The 27,079-nt window shown below is 36.1% G+C and overlaps 1 protein-coding gene across 1 annotated transcript in view; it reads right to left on the minus strand.

The window, feature by feature from the left end:
* Window positions 1–27,079, minus strand: part of FSTL5 (follistatin like 5) — a 356,407-nt gene that overhangs the window by 144,426 nt on the left and 184,902 nt on the right. The gene's annotated exons all lie outside the window — the stretch shown is intronic.

Raw genomic sequence — 27,079 nt, forward strand, 5'->3', positions numbered from 1 at the left:
TATTTATGCTATTTTAACTTTTGATTGGCATCCACTCAAAATTGGCTATAAGATGGGTTGCTATACAAATGTTTTAAATAAAAAATGAAATGCATAAAATTTCATGTTTTTGGTTGAGTTGGAACAATAATGCTCACTAAATATGTGAAAGGTATTTTAAAAATTGTTAATATTGTGAAAAATATAAACATCTTACCTAAAACCAATCAATAATGTCCATTTTGTTAAAAAAAAAAACTGAAATTACACTTGTACAGACGAAGGGATAGTAAATTAATTGTGGTTGATAAGTCACTAATTTTGATCCACAGGGATTATCAAATAATTTTAAAACTTGTAATGTTGATAACTGGATATTTGGTCACCAAATAAACCTATTTCACTTAGAATATTTGTTTTAATTGTACATCACTCAGAATCATTCTGCGAATGAGAAGGGTTGCTTCCAAATTTGATATATGAACAAATGTGCAAAAAACTGGTATCATTGGGAAATTACTCCTGTTAAATGTTTAAACTCAGGTTTAGAGCTATAATTCTTATTGACTCAAAGATCATAGATGAGATCATTGGGCAAAAGTTTAATTTGCCCATACAGATATTAACGAAGCTTATGTTTATGAAAATAATTCATGGGCAAGGTCTTTATGAGGGTCATTTTTTTACAGTGCACTACACATTTATAATTTACAGCAGAATCTCACAGAAATCTTATGGTCTTAATATGGAAAGTAAAGTGGACCAGACTAATAGCAATAGCACTGAGATGTTATACATACTGCTTTACAGCACTCTGAGTGGTTTCAATGTCAGCATCTTTTCCTCAACAATCCGGGTCCTCATTTTATCAATTTCAAAAGGATGGAAAGCTGAATCAACCTTGAGCCAGGAATACTGCATTCTCACCATTGCACCACCATGGCTCTTGCGGCTGAGGGCAGAGGGCTTCAGCTTTACTGAGGAAATATTATCATAATTTAAGATGCAGGACCTAATGCCAAGTGCTTCACCAAGCTATCCATGATGCAACACACTGCTACAGCATCATTTATGAGGAAAAAGGGAAGACCACCTTTCAAACTTCACTGGATCATCTCTTCAAGAAGATGGAAAATGTTCCATTTCAGATCCAGAGAAGAAACGTATAACATTGATGTTATATTTTAGTGTAATGCTCCCATCTATGTAAGGTAAGAACTGTTTTTTTATACTTGTTGGACTTGAGAACAAAACAGACTTATGAGCAGCCTCTGAGACCATTACCCATTTGTAATTAGAGGATTTAGTGATACACAAGACAAGAGACTTTGAACATGGGGTTGGTCTACTTGTTTACCATTTCTATCTAGATGATCTAAGACTTAGAAAAGCGGTGTTGAAGACAAGAACTACCACACTACTATTCCAAGGGGCAAGAATTAGGCTGTTGAGACTTAGAATGGCTTTTGTGAGTTGCATTTTGACACCTCTTCTAATATAAACTTAGTCATGGATTTACAAAAGTGTTTTTGCAATTATTATTGTTACATAATAGTGCTGCATACTCTAAAAAGAGGAGAAAGACCAAAAAGGCTTATTGGGATATTTTTCTTTCAAGCAAGGCTTGCAAATGGTCTCTAGAAGCTAATAATTCAAATATCAAATTCAAAAATAGCAGTGCAATAGCTCTTGCTATTGAATCTGTATCCTCCATAGATTCCAAAGATAAGAGAGTATAGCTCAGAATGCCTTTAGGTCAATGCTATGCAAATATCATGCTATTTACCAAGAAAGTTCAAAAGAAAAATTATGCAAGATTAAAATACGTTGTGCTTTTAAAATATTATTTGCTTAATGCTGGGCTGCGTTTTTATGAAATCAATTGTCCCTACTTTGATTTGTTTTGTTTTTTTCAAGCTGTAAGTATTTGATAGAATCCCTTTATTGGGAGTCATGGAGGTTCTGATCAGTAAGACTATTAATGGTGTGTTAATTGAGTGGTTATAAAAATGGTTTGAAAATTCTATTCATAGAATGTTTATTACTGACTTATCACAAGAAGGCGTCCTGAGCTAATAAGCTTCAGCATATTTATCAATGACTTGGATGTGGAGGTTAAGGTAGTGTTTCTGAAATCTGTGGATGACACACAATTGGGTGTCGTTGATAAAATTCAAAATAATTTTGATAGATTGGATAAATAGGCCAAACATAACAGAATGAAATTCAAAAGAGTAAGCATGTTTTTCACTTTGCTCTCAGCAAACAAATATGCAGGTGAGAATAATTACTACATAGCTTAGTAATGATACTTGCAAAAACCCTCTTTGGAATAAAAATTAATTTAGAACTGCATATAAATTGAAGTTAATGTGACTGCATTAACAGGATATTCAATTTTAGGGTATACATCTATATATTGGTTCCAAATTTTGGGAAGTATTCATTCTTTTTACCTTGCGCTGATTACCATATTGTGTACAATTATTGGCGTCATATATGAAGAAGGATTCAGACAAACTTGAATGTAGTTAAATGACGGAAATAAATTTATCTGTTCAGAATAATTAGTATCCCACAACTGAGAAGATGGTTAGCTGAATAAAATTGGAGGAGCCCTAAATAAATCTATGACTTGGTAAATCCTAAAGCCATTACATCAATTGCACCATACCCTTTGGGAATAAACAACCTTAGCCAAATAAGCTTGTTAATAAAACAATTTCTAATATAAGACACAGGGTTACTTTAGGAAAAGTATGTTTTTACTTTTTCTCACCCAAGTAGTAATTAATATGCCACCTCTATGGTATAAATGCTTACAAGATAGTTAGATTCAGCCCAGAGCAGGTGGCATTGAATTGCACTTGGAAAAAATCTGGCAGTTCTTATAGTAGTGGCATCAACATGGATGAATCTAACTGCCAGACTGCCACATGCTGTAGCAGCTGAAGTTTCTGGACAGTCTTCAAGTACAGCCCATTCACAAGAAATTACAATATTACACCTGCAAATTAACAAAGGCATGCCTGACTCCAGAATGCCTACAATTGTCACACCAGATCTAATTGTACAATTCAGCTTCTACCTGTTGTTCAGATAAGAACTGTGGGAACTCCAAACTGTGAGCCACATCCATTCATCGGTGCACAAGCCACTCAAAATTAAAAATAGACCAGCTTCAGACTCTGGTTGAGTATTTGAATCCTTAGCCACTCCAGCTTCTCACACTGGTTGACTCTAGCTCTTATTGTCATCCCTTCCATAACTCATCACTCAGAAAAGAGAATCATTGCAACATAGTGTTGCTATCTCCCAACCTCCTTTTGAGCTGGCCCCAAAATATTCTGCGGTTGAACATAGTGAAAGCTGCTGATAGACCAAGCAGGACCAGACATATTGCATTCCCCTTCTCTATCTAACAGGGCGACCAATTGTTTCCAACCTATTTATTTTCTGCCTACTTCAGAGGAACATGTTCTTATTCAGATGTCTTCCAAATCTGGCTGAACCCAATTCAGTCTGAGATTCAGACATTTTAAGTTTGATTACATCTGATTACTTCTGCAAAATATTATTGTTCTTCATTCTTACTAATTTATTATGCACAGTGCCAGATGTCATACTGATTTGCAATCCAGAAAGGTAGTGAATCATTAGGATATAGCGCACCAAAAAATAGAGGCTTCCTAGTCAATTACTTGTAAGATAACTAAGTTTGAACTCACTGGAGAATACATTGCAATTGATATGGTTCCTTGCTTATGGAATTCTCACTACAAGAAATATTTCTTGCCCAAGGCTATCCTTTAACTGTTTCATGAAGTTTTTCTCTGGAGAGACGGACTCTTAAATCTCTTCAGATAACTGTTATTATTTAATCCATTTTCTCTGGATCCAACTATTTCTATTTCTGTTTCTAAAGGCTACATTTTTATATTAGATTTTCCAATATTTAAGTATACTTTTTGGATGGAGCTTTTTGTTTCATTCCAGTCATATATCATTAGTAAATTCCTGCATCACATACCTATTCACATCACCCTGCTTCTGAATAATACTTGTACTCAGGTTAGTTTAAAAAAACAACAACATATTTTCTAGTTCACTCAGCAACTTATACAAAACAAATCAATATTTAGACAATTTACTAGGAAGCCTGTCATTATGCACATTATATACAAGAACAGTGATCATTTGAGGGATAGATAGATAAATAAATAGATAAAATAGATTATATACAATTTTATTCATTTTAAGTTTCCATTTGCAAAGAATCATAACAATGCATGAAAATGAAAAGAGAGCTACAGAACATCACATTCAACCTTCTCCTCCATAAAGGAATTCACTAAAACACTCCTAAGAATAGATATCTCAGGGTTCCAGGCAGTGGTGGCTTTCAATTTTTTTTAGAACCTCTTCTGTAGGTGTGGCCTGCTTTGTGGGAGTGGCTTGCCAGCCATGTGACTGGGTGGGAGTGGCTTGGCAGTCATGTGACTGGATGGGTGTGGCCAACTTGTAAAATGTGGTAAAATTCACTTAACAACGCTCTTGCTTAGCAACCAAAATGTTGGCTCAGAAACTCTGGCATTTGAAGCACGCAAATCTTAATGTTGTCAAGTTACAAGACCCTTGCACCCCTAACCCTTTAGAAAAAAAACCCAGGAGTGTTCAAACTTGACAGCTTTAAGACTTGTGGACTTCAACTCCCAGAATTCCTCCTCCAGTCATGTTGGCTCAGGAACCCTGGCATTGAAGTGTTCAAGTCTTAAAGCTGTCATGTTACAAGACCCTTGCACCTCTAACCCTTTAGAAAAAAACCAGGGATGTTCAAAGCCTACAGCTTTAAGACTTTAAGGTTTAGATAGGACTCTTAGAGGCGGGCAGGGCGATTGATGAGCCAGCCAATCAGTGAGTGGTGGGTGGGGCAAGCATGGTGTGGATGGGTGGGGGGAGGGAGCTGGAACTGGTTCTAAATGGCACAGTAGATTTGTGGAACCTCTTTTATAGAAGAGGTTAGAACTGGCAGGAACCCACCCCTGGTTCCAAGTAACACCCCTAACGAAAGAAGACGCTAAAGCTTGAGTTTTGTCAAAGTCCCATTTTATTTGAGATGTCATATTGGCACATCTGGGAAAACCTGAAAATCTGAAAGTTTCCAGGTTTACCCCACCCATGTGAAAGTTCAAGACCCTGCCCAGCATCCACATGTCCATCACATGATCCAATCAGGTATCATCCAAGCTGGGAGTTACCTCCCAGTCATCTCATCACAGCTGCAGGGCCAGTCAACCTTGACTTTCTGAGAAACAATGTTATTATGGCTACATATCACCCACACTCTGGAATTTTGATCAAGTCAAGTCACCATGTGACCAGGCTTGAGTTTATGATTTTAAGTGATAAGCCATTAAGTGAGTCACTACAGTGTAAAGCAAATATTGTGATCTTAAGTGAATCACATGACAGTAAATCCAAATCCAGTTTATCCAATAGGAATTTTTTGCCCAAAACAAGTGCAAAATACAATCATGTAACCATTATATGCTACAATTGTCATAAATTACCACGCCAGTTACTAAGCGCCTGTAATACAATCATGTGATCAAGGGAGTGATATGGCAGACAAAACTTCAACAATGAATCATAAGCAACTTTTTGTAATTCTTGTAACTTCAAATGATTGTTAGGCAACAGCAGGGATTACCTGTAATTACTACCTACAAGTATCTGTCTCAGATCTTCCTACAGCTATACCAGGTCATTTCATGCAAGTAGTTCACAAAGCAGTTTGGAACCAAATCCTTTTCCCAGTACAGATTAGCAGTCATCCTTGCAATGAATTTATTTAAGAAACATTTCAGGCTTTCTTATATCAACAAATATGGATATTAATTTTAGGTAAAGCATTCACTAGAATCTATATTCCTGTCACATTCCTAGATATAGTTGCTATATTATTTCTAGAAGCAAGACATTATCTGTTATTTAACATAGAGCAATGTAAACAGATTATTATAAGAAGTAGGGAAAGTGTCCTGTTTAATGTGATTGCTTTTGCCAGCTGTTCATATTTTTCATCCTTTAAGGCAGCCAGTGATGTAAATAGCCAAAAGAATGCCACTCTAAAATAATGGCCCTTTTCATGTCCCACTTCACGTCCGTTGGGAAAAATCCACATATTCTCTCAATTGCTCACTGAAAAACAGCAATTTCATGGGCAGAAAACATAGCTAAGAAATATGGATGCATGTTAATTGGCTGCCCCAAAAGCATGAAAGTGAATACCTGCTTGTACAAAGGACTAAACAGTCTTCTCTTTTCTTTCTGCAAAAAAAATCTGTCTCTATCTCTCCCCAAATTTGATCCAAAATTTCACATGTACAACATCTGAGCATTTGACTCTGCATAGTAGTAGCAATAGCAATAGCAATAGCAGTTAAACTTATATACCGCTTCATAGGGCTTTCAGCCCTCTCTAAGCAGTTTACAGAGTCAGCATATCGGCCCCACAGTCTGGTTCCTCATTTCACCCACCTCGGAAGGATAGAAGGCTGAGTCAACCTTCAGCCGGTGAGATTTGAACCACTGAACTGCACATAACAGTCAGCTGAAGTGGCCTGCAGTACTGCACCCTAACCACTGCGCCACCTCGGCTCTTGTTTTTTGCAAAAAAGAATACCACTTATATTTATTTATTTATTTATTTGTTTGTTTGTTTGTTTGTTTGTTTGTTTGTTTAATTGACTAATGATATAATTAAATTATGGTATCTATTATTCCATTATTAACGTTTATTTGTTGTGTGTTAAATCTCTCTTATACGGAGACTGTCCGTATATTTGGCATTTAAAATAATGGAAACAACAAAAAAAGCAGATTATCAGATAGTGGGAAATGGGATATTACAGATGGGCAGATGACAGAAATCTTGGCAATGGCTAGCATCGTTACTATTCCAGATGTGTGATTAGTTTCTTTGTTTTTGTTTTCTAATGATTGTTTCTGCTTTTCAATCTTTTTTTCAATCTTGACTCCTGATTGGATCCCATGGAGAAATCTATGCCAGAAGACTTCTGACAGAGAAGGCCGTGGAGAAGTTTCCGTAGCAATGTTTTTGAATGTGGCTTATGACTGCACTCTTCCTAAGGCTGAGAGGAAGTGACTAGTTGAAAGTACCCAACTGGCTTCACTATCTAAACCAGGTGTGGGCAACTATGGTCTCTTTACGACCTGTGGATTGAGCCAAAAATTATGAGAGTTATACATCAAACCAGTCTTCCTTTCTAAATAATTTTATTTTGGAAGGAGATAGAAAGATTTGGAGTGATGCTTCAAAAATCTTTGTACTTGCCTAACTGGTTAGGTAAGTAACAAAAAAGGAGAACATACTATTCTTAGGTTTGTACACAGCATGCAATATGCCTGTGCAAATAATACAATATGCAAGGCAGTGCTGTGAATCCACTCCTTGAAGCTGCACAATAGCCACAGCTGCTCAAAGACTCGGTGAAATTGTTTTGAAGGCTCCCTGAGGTTCTCAGCAGCTGTTGCTGTTGCTTTGCAACTTTGACCAAAAGATCTTTGGCATCTTTGCCAAATGATTTGCCCAGCTTTTAACAATCAGTGTACTATGGTATAACTTTCAAAGAATGAACATTTAGATTATTTGATTGACTGATTTTTAATGACATATTCTATGCGGTTGACCAATCTTGGGAAGTTTTAGGTTTACTATCTAATCCCTTTAATTTTTAATACTGATGGTGATTTGATCATGTAGTGATGGCTAACCAGATGAAGCCATACAGTTTGATAACTCCGCACACTGCACCAAATCCTTCTAATGGATATCTTAATGAAATACTTTACACAGTCAATTAAAAAAATAGTTAGTATTCAGCAAGAGTTCGAGAGACCACCCATCATAAAACACCACATAATATAGAAAAGAAGCTTTTAAATAGTTAAAAAGTTAAAGTTGCAGGATAATATTGGAAAAATAGTATCAGAGACTACCAAATTGATGGTGTGGTTCAAATGATGAAATATTCTGAATAACTAAATTAGTCTGCTATGAAATCCAGTGCAGTATAATAAAATTTTAGACAGCTACTAGAGAGTCCTGCCCTTTTGGCTTATTCATAGATATTTCTTTACCTAAGGCTAAATCACTCCTTCCTTCCTTCCTTCCTTCCTTCCTTCCTTCCTTCCTTCCTTCTTTCCTTCCTTCCTTCCTAATTTGGAGCAATAGAAATAGAACTGATATACTTTGCCAAATGGCATTAGCAATGTTTTTCTTGTGAGGAAAATACAGCATTGTTCAGCATTGCTTTATTCAAGTGCAGTAATAGTAGTACTATAAAAATAAGCTTGTAGATAATTTTCTATTCTTATTTAGGGTCTCTCTGAAAATTGTAATAAGCTTTTTTGGTCATAGGAAATATCTTTGTATGTTAATCTACTACTTGCGAGTGAAAAGGAAGATGATGGATAAGTTGGGAACTATGGCTGGAATCAACAGTAAAAGGCCCATCCTTGAAAGAGATATTATTGGGAAGGTCAAAATGACAATTACTTGGTTTCAGAACAGTTGATACATTTAACTGTCTAGCACTACATATGGACATATATGAAGATTATATCAAATATATACTTGATATAATTCACAGTTCTGAAATATACTATAATCCTAGGGCAAAAGAAGTAGTATCAGTACTCAATTAGAGTTTTCTGTAGGAAATTAGTGAAAAGTGAATGAACAGAGGAATACTTTTCTACACTCTGTTATCTTCCATATCAGGACAACTAACTAACCAGGAATTATGGTAAAGGAAGTTCAAGTAAAGGAAATAAATTGTGAAGATGTACAATGCTTTTCAAACTGTGATCTGATGGATATGTACTTCCAATATATTCTATTTATTTATCAAGAGGAATAAGAAAGCAACTTTTCTTGACACAAGTATAAGTGATTACCAATGAAAAATATCTGAGTGTTGATTCTTAGAGTCTTAGATTAAATGTGCTTAAACACATTTAAATGTCCTATTATTTATCTTAACTTCTGGGAATGAATTTCAGAAGAAATGGTTCTCCAATATAGACAGGTTTTTTTTTTTACAATTTATATTACAGAAGTTTTTCAACTTCCATTAATGTCAAAATAGTGAAACTAAGCAGACTGAAACAGAAGCTAAAATAATTATTTCAAAAGAAGAAAAAGGGAAGAGACAGTATTCTTCAACTAAACATTTCTTTTTAGAATTATAATATTATTAAAAACAAAGTTTTAAAACTTGATGAGATCTATAGCATAGTATTTCCATCAAAAGGCTTTCCTATCCTTGTTGAAAATCTGCAAATATATGCATTGCCTTTGAGTAATACTATTTCTTTAGAGGCCTCTTGTACCTTATTATGTGATGAAACAAAGCAGAAGCAGTGGACAAAGCTTTTAGAAATATGTTTTTTCCAGAAAGAAGCACAGATTAAATGACTGGCCAGACTTGAGCTACATGGGAGGGGAGGAGTAGATTCAGGTCAGCCACACCCTAGAACTTCTCAAGACACTTCTAGAGGATTGGAAGAGTATAGCTTTAGTTTGGCAAGATTCTGTCCATTAGGTGTAAGCAAACAAAGAAATATATTCGATTGACCTGATTATGAAAACAGTAAATAATCATTATGGCTATTGATTCCTATATGTGAAAGATAAGATGAATCATGTCACCAAGTGGTATTGAATGCAAAACTTTGAGAATATTTTTAAAATGTATAGATGATAGCGACATGCATGGGAAGAAGGAATATATTCAATACAATATTTTTTCAACCTGAATACTTATAAAACAAAGAAAGAAAGATACCACATGAGCCACAGTGCAGTGGTTAGAGTGCAGTACTGCAGGCTACTTCTGCTCATCACTGGCTACCAGCAGTTTGGCAGTTCAAATCTCACCAGGCTCAAGGTTGACTCAGCCTTCCATTCTTCTGAGATGGGTAAAATGAGGACCCAGATGTTGGGGGCAATATGCTGACTCTGTAAACTGCTTAGAGAGGGCTGTAAAGCACTGTGAAGCGGTATATAACTCTAAGTGCTATTGCTAAGTGCTATTGCTATCTTAGTGATTATAAGTGATATAGCCTTAGCAAACAAAAATGTCCATATACTTAATTATCCTGCTTTGATTCTCTGACTTTATTACTATGAAACTAAATAATCATATTGCTATTCAAAGTATAAATAATAATGACATTACATCTAAAATCAGACATGAAGCTATTTCCTGAAAGTTAACTTCTAGGATCACAAATAAAAATAGGTGGTGAACCATTCTTTGACTTCTGTTTCATAATGTGAACATGATTAATAAAGCTATCATATGTTGTTACAGTTATACCACTTTTATCACACTGTCATTTATACATCGAGCCAGCACATATTATAGCCCCAAGGAAGATTAAATTTATTTTCTTTAATTAAATGATTAAATGACTTCAAGGTAGTGATTAATGATTATGAACTTATTGGGGAATTAAGTTTCATAATCATTAATCACTACTTTGATTAATTTTGTTTTAACAACAACAACAACTTTTAGCTTCATAGTCTATCCTTCTTTCTTCAAAAGTTAATTAAAGATGAGATGAAATTCAAAATATAAAAGGCCATCTCTCCCAAAGATATTATTGTTAAAAAGTGAAGCCCAAAATTCAGATTAGTTTTCTATTTTTATTCTCAGTGAAGCCACCCTGGCTATTGAATCAGATCAAAGTAATTTTTACCAGTAACAATTTTTCAAATCAATAACATAAAATAGAAAATGCTGCAGTTATGTTTTTCAAGATAATAAACGGTTAAATTAAATCAACCTGCCTTAAAATTTTCCTCTAACTTTTGAATGCTCCCCCCCCTTTTTTTTCTCTTTTGGTTAACTGATTTATCTCGAAGAACCTTTTTTCTTGAAGCCACAACCAAAGTGCCAAGCAAATTAGTTTCTGAATACCAATGATTACTGGGGATATACAAGAATTGCCTAACCTCTTTTATAACACATCAATGGGTGCAAAAGTAGCCATTGTATCTCAATGTATCTTCTTCCAGAAGATAGCTAGTCCAAGCTCATGGTCTCTTGGTTTCTAGCCTGCTATATTAAGCACTGCCCAAACTAGTTCTCTTTTACCCACCCTCTCTTTCTCTTCTTATTCTTCCCTCCAGGTCTTCCAGAACTGAAACAACATTTGCAGGTCAATCTTTCTCTATCAATGTTCTATGAAAAACAAGTGTTACTGAAACAACTTTTCAGTATACCCAAACATTATCACTCCTATGCAAGCCTCGTTGGTTGCCAATCAGTACAATTCAAAGTCCTAGTTGCCCTTTGACCTTTATGGCAAAGAAACTAGGTATAAGAGGAACTGGCTATTTCAATTGTTTTTTGCCCACCCAGTATGTTTCAAAAAAGCAGGTGCACTGCAGGTTTATCTGTATTAATTGTGCCATCTTAAGGGACCAAGAAAGCAAGCCTTTCTTTGATGCACCCCTGCCCTCTGGGACAAAATCTCCCCATATAAATCAATGGTATCTTGGAGTTCAGAAAAGGACTCTGGAGTTCCGGTTGATGTTGTGGCTGGAAAATAGCAGAGCTGTGCCTGACTAGTGAAATGCAGCTGGCAACTGCTTGCTGGGAGACCTTACGAGGTCAAGCTGCTCTGGAGGGGTGGTGAAGAAAGGAGGTGCACTTCTTTGATAATGAGGAAACCACAATTTCCTCATTGATCCGAAGAAAGCTCTCTGGAATGGCAGCAGGGACGATGACCATTTTGGTCTGTCACAAGCTGGGATGACCAGGACACTTGTGCTGGAACAGAGTGTGGACATAGCAGTGAAACTAGGTGAGATAACTTCCAACTTTTACCTATTTAAAAAAAAATTCCAAGTAGTAAGAAAGCGGCAATTGGATTTATGGAGAAGGATTAAAAACTAAAAATCAAAGAGAAAGACTAAAGATTAAAGATTCAGACACAAAGAATGTTTTAAAACAAGAAAGCCTGAAAAAAATTGAATAACGTTGTGAAAAGTGATTATTGGGAGAAACTGCTTTTGTAAACTCTATTTTTAGCTCCCCTGAATGGTTGACAGCCAGTTGTTTTGACTTTTACACTCTGTTGAATGCTGGGATTGGGAGCAGAGGAGCCATCTACTAGAGGAAGAAGATTATTGCAATGTAGGAAATCTGAGTGAAAGTGATGAAAGGAGAGAAGGCAAACAACATCTGGAAGACTATTTGACCTTGACTTTATCTCAGGGGGCGTTTTGGAAGCTTGTAAATATCTATTGAGCTGTTTGAAGATTTTTAAAACAAACTGAAGTATAAATACTAAAACCTTATTGAACTGTTCATTGAAAAGTAGACTTGAGAGATTTGAGGAAATCTGGTGGGCCAAGTTGGATTTGATTCACTAACATCATTTGATAGATCATCCTATGAGGCAAAAGAAGAAAAGCAATAGAAAGGGTGGGGAAAGAATAAGAAGAAAAGACAAATAAGACTTTAAAATTTGGATATTTGAGAAGGTGTAAACTGGAAACTATAAAGACTGTAAAGTATGAATTTATAGCTTTTAAGGATTAGAAAGCTAGAGGACTTGGAGGAATACTGTATTTTTTGGAGTATAAGATGCACCTTTTTCCCTCAAAAAGAGGCTGAAAATCACTAAAATCACTAAATGTTGAATGTTGTATCACATTTTTCTTTAATAAACTTTGTAGAAAAGAAGATCTTTATTCTCACCAAAAATAAGACTAAACACCAAATAGTCTGAACATTTCACAGACTTTAAAGCATTATCTTGGTACTGATGATATATATATAGACTTAGGAGGGAGGCAATAGCAAACTACTTCTGAAATTTTGCCAAGAAATCTACAGGAATCTGTTCAGACAGTTACTAGAAATCAACACTGATTTAAAGGCACCCATAACTTTTTTTTTTTACCAAGGGTATCTATTTTATTTATCCTTCATTTGTGCTTTGATATAGATTTAATTTTACAAGCAGCTCCAAGTTAAAGAGAAGAAATGCAAGCAAAAATTGTTTGTGTTCAATTTTTTTCTCTCCCATCCCCTTCTCCACCCCCAACACACTTTAAACAACTCCTACTGTTTTTGGAAGCAAATCTTGATTTCTAATTTTATTAACATCTTTTCACCTGTAAAATATTTATAGCATTGCATGCTAAGAAAAGTTGTGTATGCAATGCTGTTCTGTTGATTAAGCCTCACTTTAACAATATCACCCCTAAATATAATTCTTTATTCTTTATTGGCCATGTGTGATTGGATACATTTGGTATTGTACATTAAGTGGAGAGAAAAAGAGAGGAAAAATGCATTCATCAAGAATCATAAGATACAACACTTATTGATAGTCATAGGTTGCTAATAAGCAATCAACTAATATCATTATTCACAGACATGACTATGAATTTATGATCCCTGTGTAAATACTGGCAGGAGAACATGGGGACAGGATTTAATATCAGGCAAGAGGAATATCAAAATATATTTCTTGATGAATCAAGTAACCTAAAAAGTGGATTTACAAAGTTGTATTCTTTTCTGCGCTCCTATCCCAAAAATCTCTAATAGTCTGATTTACTCAGCTACTATTTGCCCATTAAAACTTGTTTTCATTGCTAAAAATATGGATAGCGAGGTGATAGTTATATATGAGTTACTGCAAACAATTATCCTATATTATTAATATTATTTTTGAGTATTTTTATTAGCGCCTACTACAATGTAGATATTTTTCTCAGCTTGACTAAATTAAAATCCCTCAAGCTGCTTTTCCAATTTATCAATGAAAAAGACACTTGAAAATATATTTTCACACATTATTTCCAATACTTTGGCATCATAATTCCTTTAGACTTCTCTATAGACAAGACACTTTTGTTAACTAGTTGGCTCGATTACTTTAGTTTTTAAAATAAAAATTAATGGAAATACAAAATAAAATCTGTTGAGTGATGACATATGCTTGGAGTTTTTGTAGAAGTGTGACTCATCTAATTTACAACTAGACTGATCTCAACCTTTTGCTATGGGTAAAAGGTTAGTTAGCTTTATACTAGGAGCTTTTTCGTTGATTAAATGTCAGGACAGAAACAGAAAATGCTCTTTGCTTCTCAAATATCACTATGCCATCTAAAAATGATGCCTCGTTGATTAAAAAGAACATAGCATAGAGGCAGTTTGCTTAACCAAAAGACTTTATAATATTTCACCATTTCAACCGTATGCTTCCATGAATAGCTGTTCCGCATACTCCGCCTAAATGTCATCTGATTCCACATCATTATGCATACTGCATTAGCTTCCTAATCTTGGTCATGCATCTATGAATACCATACAAGCTTTGACACTGACAGTTTTGTAAGGAAGTTGCGAGACTGAAAATGCTGAGTAATTCAGAGAAGAAACTGAGATAGAATAGGTTCATCTGTTAACAGATATCCAGATGTCAGAGAAAGGAAGTGAAATAATCTCTAATGCATATTTCAGCAGCCATTCTCACTCACTCACACACACACACACACACACACACACACATATCCCTGAGGTTCATATGTATGGCCTATATATTTCATATAGTCATGACATAATATTTTGTTTATTCATGATTTAGTTTGAATTTGAACCCTTCCTGTTATCTACTTATAATCAAATAAAAATCCTTGTAGGTGCCAATAAGAATGTACCTGACATTGTGATTTATTAGTGCTGTACTTCCTAATTTGAATTAAAGACAAATTACTCTTAATTCAAATTGGCAAGTGTTGTCACCAGCTATATATACTATGATCTCCGTCTGCCTTCTTGCTGTGCTGTCATTTTTTTTAAAATAATCATGCAAGATGCAAAAATTAGTTAGCTTAGCCCTAAGCAGACTCAGCGAAATAATAATGAAGCATCGTGTCAATTAAGGATTATATCTGCCAAATATATAGCTTGAATTTAAAACTGGCTTGAGATATCAATGAAACAGCTCCGATAATCACAAGTGGGACATCACTTCATCTCTTGGGTCAACTGTAATTCCAGTGTATTAAAGCAAATAATCAAAGTTCTGCATAGCTTTAATTATTACTTCTCATTTATTTCATGATTTTCATTTTCTCACCCATTATAAACTATAATTTGGGCAACTTTGGGAAACTATTTCTGTTTCTTTGCTGACACTAAACTTTCATAAGTTTTATGTTGTGACCAATTAGAGGTTTGGTTTTTTGAAAATAGAAATTGTAAATTATGGGGAATGTCAGGAATGATAAATATAATAGTCTTTCCAAATGAATCAAATATTTAAGCTAGAGTGTCCTGCATTTTAAAATAAAGTGACAGTATAGCAATAGCAATAGCAGTGGACTTATATACCGCTTCAAAGGCCTTTCAGGCCTCTCTAAGCGGTTTACAGAGTCAGCATATTGCCCCCAACAACAATCTGGGTCCTCATTTTACCCACCTCGGAAGGATGGAAGGCTGAGTCAACCCTGAGCCGGTGAGATTTGAACCACTGAACTGCTGAACTAGCAGTCAGCTAGTGGCCTGCAGTACTGCACTCTACCCACTGCGCCACCTCGGCTCCTTTACAGTATCATTACAATCTACTATAACTTTAATACCTTAATTTCTGTATTAATAAATACAATTTCTAATGTATTTACTTATAGATTTTGTTGATCTTGTCATTGATCATATGCCTATTATATGATTCTCATCTCAAATTCCACATACACACACACAAAATGTAAAAAGTTAATATTTAATTGTGACTCCTCTCCAAAGTGATGAAACATCACTATTTTACAACTCAAATATTGGAAATTAAATAGATGATTTTTTTTCCAGTTTTGTAACACATGTTTAAAAAAACTGGCTTTTCTAAATGGTTTTAGATGGTATTTCCACAATTCATTTCCTGCTCAAATTAATCTAGATTATTCAAATAATAACTATGCTTTTAAATTATTCAGTAAAGATAAAATGTTACAATATTTATCAAAACATTAATGACCATAAATATGCCTTGGGAAGTCACAAAAGATGGTGAATGTTTATTTTTAAAGCTATCTCTTACAGTCAGAGGTGTACACTCAGATATTCAACCAGCAATGGTACTCTACAAGATGTACATGAATTAATTTGAATAAATGAATTAATTCTTAGATTATGGGGCATTTTTATTGGCCATTCTCTCTCTCTCTCTCTCTCTCTCTCTCTCTCTCTCTCTCTCTCTCTCTCTCTCTCTCTCTCTCTCTCTCTCTCTCTCTCTCTCTCTCTCTCTCTCTCTCTCTCTCTCTCATATGAATATATTGCAAGTAAAATAATATTTTCTTGCTCACGTTTTTCAGTATATTTGAAGAGACTTTTAATGCTTCATTTCAGTTTGAACAGAGGGTAGATGCATTCTCTAAAAGACACTATTATTATTATTTTTAAAAATTCCTAAATTAAATGTTCAAAGTTTTCTTGCACTAATTTAGTTTCATTTTTTATTCTAAGTGGAGATTCTAATGTTTTCAATATTTGTAGAATCAGTGAAAAATTATTCAGTGTTAGTAACTGATAATGTCATATAAAATATACAAAAATCCACTTCCAATTATCACTTTCCAAACATTTAGTATTCATTTCCATTACCAAGTAAGTCACGTTTATTCTGAAAATTAGATAGTTTGGATCACAATTTCTTTCTCTATTTAATATTGGTGTCATGGATAGTAACTCCTGCAAGAAACAATGGAAAATATTGGGTTCCAAGGAAGCAGAGTTTACAATATTAAAGAAGCACAGATGAAGGTTTTGTCTCACTTCAGAATGGTTATGTCCAACCTGATTCTGAAAGGGGAAAAAAAAAAACCTCTGAAAGAATTTTACCATGGACAAACATCTCTCGCAACCAGAATATTGTTCTAGCAGCAATTGCACAATGATCCAGACGAAAAATGAAAGTGGCAATAAGATTGCTAGTAGGTAGAGAAACTAGAAATAAGTAAAAGCTTGAAATATTATGTTCCTTGTTGCTGGGTTTTGAAACTTATCTCAAAATCTCAAGTTGTTTTCTTTGTTTGGGGTGGGGGGAGAGGAAGCAACTAAATATGTCATGATAAGCTCCACATTCAGTTTTAAAAAATTGCAGGATCTAGTCTGAATTGATCACTGGGACCAGAGGATTATTCTTCCAAGCTTTCCGACTTGTGTTGGAGGGACATCTTATCCACATTCTTAAGAAAACTTCTCTCATTCCAGAATGCATGAACTTGGCAGTTTTAGGCATAGTATTCATGTGGTGCCTGGTTGTGTGTGGCTTTTAGTTATTGATTGGGGTATTGATGGCAAGATGTTAACTTATTGACTGTTGTTTCTTTGTGCTGCTGCAACCTGGGCTCCTAAATACCTGGTAAGCTGGTGGTAAATCAGCACTCCTGTTGACTGACAAGGGGCCCGTTTCCAAGGCTTCAATCATTCCTCTGGCTTTTTTTATCCCTGATCAGCCAACAGTCTTAGTAACTGTGAAATGAAATGCATGTCTTTGTTCATTGCAATGTGAGGCTACCAATGTTTGTGTCTTCTTGTCTAACTGTTCGCTCATGTTCTTGCAAACTGTTGGTTAGCTTCCTCCTGATCTCTACTATATAGTTATAAGGGCAATCCAGACAGGGAATCCGATAAATTACATTAGAAGTTTCTCCTGCCTCCAAGCGCTCTTTGTAATGCAAGATTTGTCCTGGTAAGGTAGCCTCTGGACAATGGCTGATGTGCAGATCTCAGAAGCTGCATTCAACTGCTTCTGAAATATTTTTGATGCATGGCGGGGTGTGCCATATAACTGCTTAGTTTCTTTGTCATGAAAACAATTTTGATTTTATAATAAACACAAGAAATCGAAGTTCTATTTTTTATAATGCATTTCTACAGTTTTATGTCAATTTCCCTCTCACTCCTTTGTCTCCTGACGCCTTGCAACATTACTTCTAAGCATTTTTCCCACTTTGACAATTATTTACATGAAGTAGGGTCAATGATGCAAGGCAGGAGAAACATCAACAAAGAGAAAATCTGTATTGTTCATGCTATTCTGACTTTAACATTGAAAGGTTTATAGAAAACCTTGTTTTAAAATAAATAAATACATTTGTAGGCATATGAATATATTATTGCCTTATGCCAGTCAATGACCTGACTGCATATAATAACGTCAGAAACACAGAATTAGTATAGAACAAGTTGATAGCATCCTTTAAAATTATTGAATAGAAAGACTAAGAAATGAGTTCTCAGTTCTTGATATATAGGGTACTTATTTTGTTGGAAGTCACTGAACTTGGCACAATATTGTAGATTATAAATATCATATATTAAAGAGATAGAGAGAATGTATATTCTTGTTCCTCTCCCACGTCTCTATTCAAAGTGACTTTGTCTCTCTAAACATTGTAGCTTCTTGCTCATAGTACAATCAATCAGAGAAACTATCAGATGTATCAGCCTTACTATATTAGACATTCTGCTCTGATCTAAACAATTAAAAATGCTTGGCTAAAATTTAAAAAAAGGTATTTTTTTAAAATAGCTTTAAAAATTTCTTCAGTGTCAATTTTATTTTAAGTGTATGATTTTATGTGTTGTACCTTTTCGGAAATATGTTTATTTGTTACTTCTCACTCATGTATTCTTTCTGTATATCACCAAATCTTGCTCATATCTGGAATTTGTACAATCATTCCATATTGGATTTCTCATTCTCTTGGATTTCCTTTTTTTCAGGGTAATATTTTCCAGTGTGTTGTGGTGCAATGGCCTAGAGGTGGAATTCTCTCCTCACAATGAGGAGGTAAAGGCAGATATTTCTCTCTCTGGACAAAGTGAGAATATATCTGCTGAACAAAACTCCACATTGGCGACCAGAAGGGCATTCGGCCAGTAAACATTTTGCTAACTCCATTCAGTTGTCTAGAGTCCACCCAGAAATATCTACCCAGTATATAACCCTTAGTTTTTATTATATATTTATTGACATAATTATGTTATTTTGGTTTTATGAAGCTTTAAACATTTACATGGATGCTCTATTAGTGTTTACTGATTCTATAAGAAGCAAATGGCTTGTTATGTCTCATACCCTTACTTTATCTCAGAATCAGTTTCTGAACATTTTTCTTCTCACAAATTTATCTTTTTATACAATACTATTTGCAAAAACGAACATTAGCATGATCTTTTCATCTATCTTTAAGTTCATTTGGCTCTATTATATTTCAAAGTCATCTGGAAAGTTATTTAATAGGATCTCTTTTCTTCTTTGAGTGGCACAAATATAAAATAGTGCTACTTATACTTTCAGTTAAATTGTAGCTGATAAAATGTATGACTGAGTTACGTTCATTGAAAATGAAAATGGTTTCAAATGAAAATATTCTTTCTTAGATTTTTTTTCCCCTCAAGGAAACCCTTTGCTGTTGTGGCCCAGCAGGAACCATTGGAGCTGCCACCAGACTCTGACAGCGAGGGGCCCTATGAGTCGGCCCTGGAGGATGTGGAGGACCCTGGACAGGGTTCTGACTCTAAGCAGGGTGCAGAGAGACTAGTTGGTCACCAGGTGGCGCCTGAGCCTTGGATCAGTGGGGAGGAGACAAGGGAGAGTGATCCAGAAACCAACAGTGTGTTGTTCCTGGATGCACGCCATCGAAGAGCTAATCGGCGCCAGGAGCAATTATGTAATTACAGGAGGCAATTGGGCTCAGCTGATGGTCATTAGGCTCCTCTCCAGGCTATAAAAAGACTGCTTGTGCCACGCCCTTCTTGCAGAAGTCAACGCTTTGACTAAAGAGAACATAACTAACTTGGCAGGCTGGATTGCTGTCAAGGTTTGTCTGAATTGCTGCCAAGGTTTGTCGGACTTGCTGCCAAGGTCCTTATTTGTTTACTTGGCTTTCAGCCACCGAGATTCTGGTCTTGTTATTAAAGGACATTCCATTTAAGCTTGTCTCTGCTTTCATTACTGGACGGAGGAGGGGGTCAGAACACTTTGCTATGCAAGAATAGGTCTGGGGTAATTGTTAGGCTTCAGACTTCAAACTGGGAGATTGTGAGTTCTAGTCCAATCCTAGGCATGAAATCAGCTGGGTGATCTTGGGCCAGTCTCTCAACCAAAGGAAGGAATAGGCAGAGAACACCATATGTCTGTGTCAGGAATTTAAACTCCCATCAGTATCATGTAAATCATGAAGATTACAACTGATTAGCTAATAAAAGCAGGCACCTATATTGGGTACCAGCAATGTATGAAGATATTGGACAAAACAATGGTAATGATAAACCACTGTTATTTATTTATTCAATAAAATCACATGGATATAAAATATTACAGAGAATATAAAATGACAATTGAGCTACAAGTGGGCAGCAGAAATTATTATAATCTGCACAAGTTATGTGAAGACCTAGTTGCAAAGTCTATAATGCTGCGAAAGATGGAAGTTTTAATGAGATATTTTGTATTGGTTAATTATATTTTCTTTTTTTTTAAAAAAAAATCATTTATACACTAGTCAAAGTCACCTAGTCCAAATTGACAGTCACATACATGCAAACATACAAACACACCACAGACAATAAAGTGGGGGAAATGTAGAAGTCATCAAAGCTTTTTTTCATTCTATAGAATAAAATAGAACTTTATTTATCATATATTTACCTTAAAGGGTATTTTAACTTTATAAAAAAGGAAACTCCTAGGTTCATTCTCTCTTAAATATTAAAGTTTCTAGCATTTGAACAACTCTCCAGAGGAAGCAGCTGCTATTTTGCCCAGCTCATTAAGGTCAGGTAGATAAAATTCAGTGGGTTCAGGTTAGAGAGAGTGAGTTGTTTTTCATGAATATTCTCTACAGTCTCTCAAATACGTTTGAGGAAAAATAACAAAAGCAATATAAACAACTGCAAGTAATAAAATATAACACAGCATAGCATACTTACATTGAAAGACATTTTCCTAAAGTAATGTGACTTATTTATGACATATAGTTTTGAATTCCCACTAAGGCAAATATAGTATCTGGGAATTAATAGATACATTAAGATATATACAGTAAGTAAAAATAACAATCTGTTTAGTAATTCTATTCTTCAATTTTGTGTTGACTATTTAAACTCTCTTCCTTGTTTCAGCCCATACAATACACATGTCTGTAAAAAACAGGGGGCTGCTACGGGTTTGCCCAGGTTCGGGAGAACCTGTAGTCAGGGCCGGATTTAGATGAAAAGAGGCCCTAGGCTATTCCACTTATGAGGCCCCTTCACCTCCCATTTTTAAGTTTGTAAATTACATGAGAGACAATAAAATACATCATTACTGTGATATATATCAATATATATCAATATATTTAGCTGGTCTCCCGATGGAGGGCAGCTCTGCTCTGCGGCAAAGGCAGCGAGGACAGCCGCCTCCCCTGCTGTGCTCAGCTGCCCGGCTCGGCCCCCTCGCCCTCACCTGCCTGGCCGCTGGTGGGCTCCACGTTGACGAGGTGGCTACTGGGAGCGGCCGCACCTCTCACCCGACTGCCGGTGCAGGAACGTGAGCAGGCTCCCCAACTGCTGCGGCGCTGGAACGATCTTAACCAATACATTTTTATGTTTGTTTATTAGTCATATGCGTAGAATTTCTCCTTATTTTCGCTTCAGTGTTTTAGTGTTCACTGTTTTTAGAATAGTGTAATTTTAATTTTGCTAACAATTTGAATGTAGGCCCCTTTTGATCTCGAGGCCCTAGGCCGAAGCCTAGTTAGACTATAGGAAAATCCGGCCCTGCCTGTAGTTAACATTATGGCTGGTTCAGAGAACCTCCAAATCCTACCCATGGCTGAGATTTGGATGTTGGCCCAGCCCCTTCCTCCCCTGGACCAGCCTCTTCCACCCCTCCCCTCCCAGGAATCTCCATGTGGCCATTTTGGATGCAAGGTAGATGCAGTGCCCGCACGGAGGCTCGGGGAGGGGTAAAACAGGCTCCTGGAAGTTCCAGAAGGCCAGAAAAGACTATTTCTGGCTTCCAGAAGGCCTCCGGAGCTCAGGGGAGACAGTTTTTGCCCTCCCAGAGGCTCGAGGAAATTCTGGAGAAGGCAAAAATATCTCCCTGCCATGGGGCAGGAGGCTGACTGGGCCATGCCCACCGTGTCCATGTCCACCAAGCAACTGGGCAGAGAACCCATCTCTGAAATTTTTAAAGCCCACCCCTGGTAAATATAGATAAAAGATATCAGAAACATATTGTACCTCCAACTGAAGTCTCACCTCTTCTCATATTGTAGAGGTTTTATTAACAAATTTCATGCAACATTAAATATAGGCCTGGTATTTATTGTGGGGGGAAATGTAATAGATTTTTAATTACAACTAAGCGAAAAGATGGATAAATTAACAGGATTAAAATGCACTTTATCTCTGGCAGCCTGGAATGAGTGGATCTTTTCTCTATTTTCAGTAGACAGACATATAGTGTAACACAGAGCAGCAGAAGCAGTTATAATGAGGTCTTGTAGTTTTGGCATATGGGAAAGGGCAAAGTGTGGCCATTTGGCTTTGGAAAAAGGCTAGGGAACATATCTTTTTATTTATTTAGCAAATTTAAATGCTGCCAGTTCCTCAGCATCTTCAGGCAGCTTTAAAAAGTATATCCCCCAAAGAAGAAAATATAAATGGTTTTATATGGTTTTATATGGTTTTTAATTGTTGCATTGGTTGGTTATTTTTATTATTTTTAAAATTGTTTATAAGCTTCTTGGATTTTTATATGGAGATGTGGGTAACACCAATTAGATTAATACATAAATAATATATAAACCACATTGCTCACATTGTCCATATGTGATAACTTCAGTTTCAACTAAGAATCCATGCAAATTGTTTATTTGTTTAGGAATTGATAAAGCCACTTTGCTTTACTAGGACTCTGGACAGTGTACAGTAAAATAATAAAATGCAATTTGAAAAATACAAACACTGCGATGAAAAACAATTACTGAAAAACAATCAAACACAGAGGAGCTAGGAGCCTTCGCTACTCTGATTCAACTCTTGGGAAAGAGGCAGGTTTTAAAGGCTCTTTTAAACATGACCAAGGTGGTGGAGGATGGCAGATGTTCTTGGGGAACTATGCTCCAGATGGCAAGTGCTGCCACAGAGAAGATATGCTTCCTAAGTCTCATCAGGCAGCACTGTTTAATGGATGAACTGGAACATGCCAATTCTGCACAATTACACAGGCCAGACAGAAGCCATGGAAAGCAGCCAAGTCCGATGCCATGAAGGGACATTACACTGTGTTTCCCGCAAGTGGAAAATATATGGCACTGAATTTTAAAAAAAAATCTTAGAAGTTAGATACATTATGCTAATGTCATGTTCTAGATTTCTGCTGCTTATTCTTCTGCATCTTTATTTTTCATGTTTTAAAAAGTTAAAGTCCAAGTACTGAAATCTGAAATGCAATGAAATAATAGTATCATAATATAAACTACTGTCTCAACCTCACATTAGTATTGAGGGAGGGTCCAAATTACTGATGTTGTCAAATATTAAGAAGTGTGAGAACTGCTATGAATAAATGACTCAATATATAGCTGTTATGAGAAACCAGGATCAATAGGGTCCGTTTAAATTGCTATTACATTCATACAAGCTTCGTATAACATCAAAAAATCAAATTTACATAAATTAGACTCTGGTTTTATACAAACAGTATATTTAAAGTACATACAGCACTGTTAAAAATGAAACGTTACACCAGACAACCAGATTTGGATACTGTCCCCTTTGTAAATAAATTACTGGTCTACATAGACAGATTACCTATCTAGAATCTCTAATCTGGGATCTCCAAGCAGAAATTAGGTGCCCAATTCAACCATTCCACACTATGGAGATGCCACGCTATCAGCCCCCTCTACTGCAAAGATCCTGCTGGAGAAGAGCAGTCTGGACAACCGTGGGATCTGGCAGGGTGAGAGCTGTGAACCATAAACACAAAGCTTTTGCTGTGACCCAGCATAAGAGATATAGCGCCCCTGCTGACCTTAATGGGGACACTAAAGAGACAGATCAAGGTAGTTGTGATAATGATGACTCAAATAAACAGGGGATCATGATCCAAAATGAAGAACTTTCTTTGGAAAGGCGAAATAGGGACCCAGGTATCACACATCAGTCGCACAAGAAGATCAAGGTATGTAAAAAGAGAAGTCACCTTCTGGTTGTTCATTCAATTGTAAGAGATGTAAATTTAGGAAAGGATATGGAGGTTTTAAAAGAGGTCAGGTATCTGCCAGGTGCTACTGCCAGCAGAGACAAGAGGCATATTCTTAAGATAGTCAAGAATGCAAATAAGGACTGTGACATTGATGCTATTATACATCTTGGCACAAATGATCTGTTCCAAAAAGATGTACTTTCTGTGAAGAATGATTTCCAGAGCTTGGGGTATGAACTTAGTAGTGTAAGGATTATCTTGTAGGATTATCTTTTCAGAGGTTTTATCAGTATATAAGGAACAAAAAGGGAAGGGCCAGCGTGTAGCAGAGTTTAATATGTGGCTAAAGGAGTGGTATAAAAGGGAAGGCTTTGGTTTTATTAGTCATGATGCCTGCAGCTGGTCCAATGAAAAACTGTACAAAAGAGATGGTTTGCAGCCATCCAAGAAAGGGACTGAGTTACTTGGCATTAAATTCACAGATTTTCTGAATAAACATTTAAACTGAACAGCAGGGACAGAGAATTAATTGATACAGAACATTTCTGTCCCCACAAATCTAAAACTCATAGGGTTATCAGTGCATCTAACATAGATATTTGTGCAGGTAAGATTATCATTCCCGCTGTCAAGGAAAACCAAGCATTTAATAGTGATTGCCATTCCATCTGCATGAATCATACAAGTGGCAAGAAAATAGGGGCAGTCAGGCATAACACAGGTTATGTAGAGAGTAAACACAGGGTCAAGCAAAATGGACTCAAATGTCTATGCACTAATGCACAGAGTATGATGAATAAACAGGGTGAATTAGAAATTCAAGTAAATGAGGGCAGATTTGATATTGTCACCATTACAGAAACTTGGTGGGATGAAACCGACAAATGGAACATACAGCTAGAAGGATTTAAATTATTTAAAAGAAATAGACCAAATAAAAGAGGAGGTGGGCTTGCACTACATATAAGAAATAACTACTTCTCTACAGAAATAGAGCACAAAAATGATGACAACTATCTTGAATGGTTGGGGGAAAATGACATTGCCATAGATCTATACTACAGGCCACCCAAACAAGCAGAGAAAGTAGATGAACTTTTTGCTAGTCAGCTAACTAAGGTATGTAGGAAGCACACCGCAATAGTTATGGGGGATTTTAACTACCCTGACATCAACTGGGAAACAAACTCTGCACCAAGTGGAAGATCCAACAGGTTCCTAACAAACCTAGCAGACAACTTTGTTTCCCAAAATGTAGAGAAGGGAACAAGGGGATCGGCCATATTAGACTTAATTCTCACTAACAGAGAGGAAATGATAGAAGGTGTTGAAGCCATAGGAACCCTGGGGAGAAGTGACCATGCAATATTGGAATTCAACGTTATGCAAACACAAGTAGTAGAACAAAGTCAAACTAGAATCTTGAATTTTAAGAGAGCTAATTTCAATAAACTGAGAGAGAGCTTGGGAAGAATTCCATGGATGAGAATCCTCAAGGGGAAAACAACTCAAGAAGTTTGGGAAATTTTGAAAAATGAGATTAAAGCCCAGTCTAGCACAATATCAATGAAGAAGAAAAATAACAGCTCCCAAAAGAAACCAGCATGGCTGCATAAAGAACTCTCTGACAAATTGAAAGCCAAAAAAGTTAAGTATAAAAAATGGAAAGAGGGGGACATAACTAAGGCAGAATATCAGCAAATAGCCTGAGCCTGTAATGATGAAGTAAGGAAAGCTAAGGCTCACAATGAAGAAAAGTTGCCACAAAAGTAAAAACTAACAAAAAAAAAAGCTTCTTCCAACATGTTAAAAACAAGAAAAAGGTTAAGGAAACAATTGGTCCATTGCTGGGAGAAAGTGGCAAGAAGGTGACAAGTAACAAGAAAAAGCAGAATTATTTAACTCATTTTTGCATCTGTCTTTACACAAAGGGATAAAACAGTCCAACCTATCAAAAACAGCACCAGAAAAATCAGATTAGGAACACAAATTGAAATAGGGAAGAAAATGGTAAGTTAGCACCTGTCTACCCTAGACGAGTTCAAATCTCCAAGACCGGACGGATTACACCTTAGGGTTCTGAAGGAACTGGCAGATGAGATCTCAGAACCACTGAATTATATCTTTCAGAGATCCTGGAACACCAAGTCACTACCAGAGGACTGGAAACGAGCTGATGTGGTTCCCATCTTCAAAAAAGGGGGAAAAATAGATCCAGGAAACTTTAGACCTATCAGCCTGACCTCAATACCAGGAAAGATTCTGGAAAAGATGATCAAGCAATGAATTAGTGAACACCTAGAAGTAAACAAAGTAATAGCCAAAAGCCAACATGGATTTGTCAAAAACAGATCATGCCAGACAAATCTTATGCATTCTTTGACAAAGTGACAAAATTAGTGGACCAGAGAAATGCCGTCAATATAGTTTACTTGGATTTCAGTAAGGCATTTGATAAGGTAGACCATAACCTACTACTAGATAAAGTAGAAGAATTTGGATTGGACAGCATCACCATCAGATGGATTCGTAACTGGCTGACCAACCGCACTCAACATGTAGTCCTTAATGGAACTGCATCTACATGGAGGGAAGTATGCAGTGGAGTACCCCAAGGCTCTGTTTTAGGCCCAGTACTCTTCAACATCTTCATCAATGATTTGGATGAGGAAATACATGGGGAACTCATCAAATTTGCAGATGACACCAAGCTGGCAGGAATAGCCAACACTCCAGAAGTAAAATGAAATTCAATGGTGAAAAGAATAAGGTTCTACATTAG

Source organism: Thamnophis sirtalis, unplaced genomic scaffold (genome assembly GCF_051295495.1).
Source record: "Thamnophis sirtalis isolate CommonGarterSnake01/CBP01778 unplaced genomic scaffold, rThaSir2_p1.2 scaffold_10, whole genome shotgun sequence".
In the NCBI taxonomy this organism is placed as follows: Eukaryota; Metazoa; Chordata; class Lepidosauria; order Squamata; family Natricidae; genus Thamnophis; species Thamnophis sirtalis.